General features: G+C 42.8%; 1 long non-coding RNA gene across 1 annotated transcript in view; it reads left to right on the plus strand.

Moving 5' to 3' along the window:
- Positions 1-4,165: 4,165 nt before the first annotated feature.
- Positions 4,166-4,999, plus strand: part of LOC117945137 — a 10,669-nt gene continuing 9,835 nt past the window's right edge. The window contains exons 1-2 of the long non-coding RNA XR_004656739.1: positions 4,166-4,177; positions 4,960-4,962. This is a non-coding gene — a long non-coding RNA (uncharacterized LOC117945137). The remainder of the gene's footprint in view (positions 4,178-4,959; positions 4,963-4,999) is intronic.

Below are 4,999 nucleotides of genomic sequence, written 5' to 3' on the forward strand. Positions count from 1 at the left end.
ATTATTCAGGAAAGGTTCACTGAGAGGCCCTGATCACATTTCCACAGTTCGACATTCATACCTGGAAGATGCCCAGTGCACCCACAGGCTGATCTGCTGCCACTGAGCAGCTCCACTGAAGCGGTTGGGGTTAAGGGCCTTGCTCAAGGGCACCTCAGTTGTGGTGATGAGAGGAGGACAAGCGCTGCTCTTTCACTCTCCCCACCCAGCTTTTATCCTGGGAATTGAACCAACAACAACCAGTCACAAGCTAACCTTTAGACCAACACTGCCCCAAATGAAACGACTTGACACATATATTGCATCTAAAAAAAATTGCACCTCTCAGTGATTTGGATATGCATAAGTCAATGTTACAATTCGCAATAAAATTGCGATTAATTGTGCAGCCCTAGTTAACATTCCTGTGTACTTTGATTAAATAACGTTGGCAACATTGAACTTTGTTGAACAATGCAAGGCTATTAAGTTGTGTTTTCTGAAGCATTTGCTGTTTTGACATTACCTAGTCCAGGGGCACAGTACTCTGCCATTTAAGAAAAGCAAGAGAAAAGTTAAAACACTCACTGCTGATCTGCCACAGTCCAACAATGAGAAAAATACTGTACAGGGTCTGAGTTTTGATCTGAAGAGTGACTGCCTGAAGGTTAAGAGACGGTTTTAAAACAAAACTTTGGATTTAAACAAGTATGTTTCCACATTCTTCAGAAGGTGCATCGTGTACTGACCACAGGGCTACGTGTTCCTGTGGGGAGGGCTGGAGCACTCCGGGCTGCGGAGATGTAGTAGTTCATGCTGAGCTTGGGGTCAGATCAGAGGAGGAGAGGGGAATTCATCAGCCTTCGCAGAGCCTGGAAGGCATGTCAGCCTTATCCATTACCACGCAGCTCTACTGCTTTACAGGACGATATGGAGAGAGGGGGAGGAGGGCATGGAGGCAGATGTTTGGCCTCAGTGCTCCTATATGAAGGTTAGTGTTATATTGTAGCTGCCAATAGGCAAGATTTAGCAACAATAACCAATATCATCTGTAGTGATAGAGCGATAGAATCGCCCGGCCGATATATCGGGCCGATATTTGCATTGTTACTGCTTACGGCTGCTGCGTCTGCCAATAGTTTATTGCAGTTCACGTGCAGACCATGCACTGCCCCTCCCCCAGTAGCCCCACGGCAGTCTTAAATTACACATCAAGCACTTTATTTCAAGGGCTACTTTTCAGGTTGATTGTTTTTCTTAAATTATTTAAATGTGTAGACAAATGTCAACCTAACTGCAGAGCTGACGTTTGCTCCGTCGGCACCTCTGTGCATGTGCGTGTGTGTGTGTCAGACCTCCACTCTGTCAACATGCAGAGAGGACAGATAAAATTGCGTTTACATTCAGGTACCAAAATCTGGCACCGTTTGATTTTACACAAACTAGTGATAGACCAATTTTCAGCTTTATTGTTTTCTTAAGTTGTTGAATAAGGACATTTAGTGATGACCTGATTATATCTGTCTTGATATAATAAATGGCAGAGCAGATTCTGAAAAACAAAGCCAGTGTGGCAGGGTTGATATTTTTGTATGTAAAAATATTGGCTCAAGAAAATTGGAAGCCTGTATTGTTCATCAGCTAAGAATTAGAAGAGGAAAAGAAAAAATAATGGTGTCGGCACTAAAAAAAAAATCCATATGGCCAATCCCTAATCCCATGTCTTCTCAGAACAAACAGGGTTCACATGCCGACCATAACAAGACAGTGAGTCTCTCTATGGAGAGACATAATAACAATGTTCTTTTAAATGTGTTAGAAGTCCCAAAGGAAAGTTGAGGCAGGCTGTATTTCAGGTTTTACAGTCTGAACCTGACCCTGAGTCGATATACTGTAAAATAAAAGCAGCTTATCTAGCTGTGGTGAAGGAGAAACCACCGTCATAGCAGAGGTTCTCAATGCCGACTGCTCGATACGACTACTATAGAGATGAACTTTGAGTTCATACTCATTACTATTTTGGTGCCATTTTTGGTGCGAAGTGTACAATACAGTGGGGTTCATGGTGGGTTTTTCCACTAGGGAATAGTTCATTTTTATTACTAATTTTATTAGGGTTTAAAATTCAATTGGTTGTGAAATGAAAATTCACGGCTGATAAAAGGGATTAACGAATGATTTTGAAGACTCTTTATTTAATAGACTATGCTTACATAGACTTCACACACACACACACACACACACACACACACACACACACACACACACACACACACACACACACACACACACACACACACACACACACACACACACACACACACACACACACACACACACACACACACACACACACACACACACACACACACACACACACACACACACACACACACACACACACACACACACACACACACACACACACACAGTCTTGCTTAAGGACACTTCAACATGTGGACAGGAGGAACCGGTGATCAAAACCTGACGCTGTAATAAGCCCCAGCCTCCCATGGCAGCACCATTGTGACCTCTATAGAAAAGGTTTTGGTGCACCATGGTAACGCCAAAAGCTAATTTATATTGTTTTAGCGACCCCCTGACCTTTCCTCTGTGCTCAAGCAAAATATGTAATCCAGAACGCTGACTGCAATGAAACCTGGTGAGAAAATTCATGCTCCCAAGGGGATATACTGTCATGGCGTTTTTCCATTAATGGTACCTACTCGACTGAACCGCGGCGCCCCCGTCCTCCTTTTTCCAATCGCAGATTAGTACCGTCTCATGCGTGAGGCGAACGTGACTGGTCGTCATAGCAGCAAACTGCCGTGACCTAGCGTGACACACACACACACACAGAACGTCAAAGTTGTTTTTGATTCTCTGCGTGTTGCCACAGCCAGAAGGCAGATTAGTTTCTTATGCAGCTGTAGGCAAAAAAAAAAGCTAGATAAACTATTTACCCCCCCGCCCCCAAGTCATCTCTTGGTATTGCCTCAGCTTGCTTGGAACCTCAATGGAGGGGATAGTAGAAACAGTACCTGTTAGCAGGAACCAGGGACTTATCATAATGGAAAATCTAAAAAGGCGATTAGAGCCGAGTAAATACCATGCAGGGGAAAAACGTCATAAATGTACCTATGGTACCCAACTATCCATATCCATCTATCCATCTATCCATCTATCTATCTATCTATCTATCTGCTACATTACTTTCTGCATATTGCTTCCACTCAACCCTTTTGTATTATGATGTTAACACTGCAGTATATCAGGATTTCTCACGTGGATTTGGACTTTGTCCTTTTACAGAACAAAAACTTCTATCCAAGATAATAAATTAATATAAAGGAAAGCTTTGATGCAGAATACATTTTCCCTTTGCAAAGATATCCAGCTGACAAACATTATGAGCATGACTAGCTTGAGAAATTTGAACGTAGGCCAACGTAATGCTGTGTGCTGTGCTGCTGACAATTCTGCATTTGTTCAATGAATGAAGAAGCTAGTTTATTATAGCAGAGATGTGACAAATAGCTAGTGCCAAGACTTCACAATGCAAAAAAACATTTTTAGTGCTCTTCTTTTAGATTTCTTGGCTTGAGAACTATGGATATTATAATACTGGTTGCTCCCTCAAAGCTCTTTCCTCTTGAATAGTTTCAAATGTAACGTCATTTTGTGCCAATGAGGAATGATACTATCCACAGAGATATACTGGCATGTCTTTTCCATGTGACATTGTTCACAACAGGTAGGACTGATAGCCAACATCTGACCAGTCTCTTTTAGTCATACGGGAAATGGACTCCGTGTCTCGGCAGGGCCCACCATCACATTAGTAGTCATTCACAGCAGGATTGGCTGTGGGAACAGGCAAGAGAGCTGTGGTGTTATTAAGGGACTCAGCTTGGCATCACTGAACTCTTTGGCTCCATGCTGGAGAAGGGCTTACAGTGAGCTGATGGGTTTGGGGAGAGGAAAGAGAAGGGAGGAGAGGAGAGGGAAGAAAAAACTGAACGTGTGTGTATTTGGTGTCTGGTATACCTGTGAAGGCAGATCCCTAACAGACTACTAGTTTTGTGAGGACAGTGTTGTTTGTGAAAAGATTTTGTCCGGTCTCGATAATAATTTCAAGATACTACTAACAATAAGGGTTGGGTGCCGAACCTCATACTTTTACTGAGTATTAGTCCATGTTAGGGATCGACCAATGTGGAACTTTTAGTGCCGATACAATTTGTTTTTTTCCCCAATCAGCCCTAGCCAATGACCAACATGGGCTGCTAATTTTCTTGAGCCGATATTTGGAGCCGATGCTGCTTTTGCTCCTTTGATTTACATCATGAAAATGTAAAGCCTGCCGCACTGGTGTTTTTTTTGGAATGTGTGCCATTTCTTTAAAAATAAAAAAAATACAGATCAGTGTCATTTCTGCAATCATCTTACATTCATATCACCCAAATGATGTGTGCCATGTGCATCATATGGATGGGTGCACTGCACATGGTTAACTGTGCATCAACATCTACAACACAGCCTTGATGATGCGTTGCTTGCTGACATATTATAAGACAGATAGAATCACGTCATCACTAAATGTTTTGTGTCAACACATTTAAATAATTTAAGAAAACAATAAATCTGAAAAGTAGCCGTTGAAATAAAGTGCTGGATTTGTAATGTTGGAGGGGCAGCGCATGGTCTGCATGTGAACGGCAGCGTCTCCAGCAACACAGAGCTGCCTCTGGACGCCTGACTGGAAATAATGCCGGGAGAAAACTATCGGCGAACGCAGCAGAGTTAAAATGCAAATATCGTCTGGCTGATAAAATCGTTCTATTACTAGTTTGTGTAAAATCAAACTGTGCCAAACTTCGGTACCTGAGAGTAAATGTAATTTCATCTGTCCTCTCTGCATATTGACAGAGAACGGAGGTCTCACACTCTCACACAGCCTGGATAGCTCAGTTGGTGGAGCGGGTTCCCATGTGTGTGTGTGGGGGGGGGGGGGGGGGGG

This window comes from Etheostoma cragini, chromosome 5 (assembly GCF_013103735.1).
Source record: "Etheostoma cragini isolate CJK2018 chromosome 5, CSU_Ecrag_1.0, whole genome shotgun sequence".
NCBI lineage: Eukaryota > Metazoa > Chordata > Actinopteri > Perciformes > Percidae > Etheostoma > Etheostoma cragini.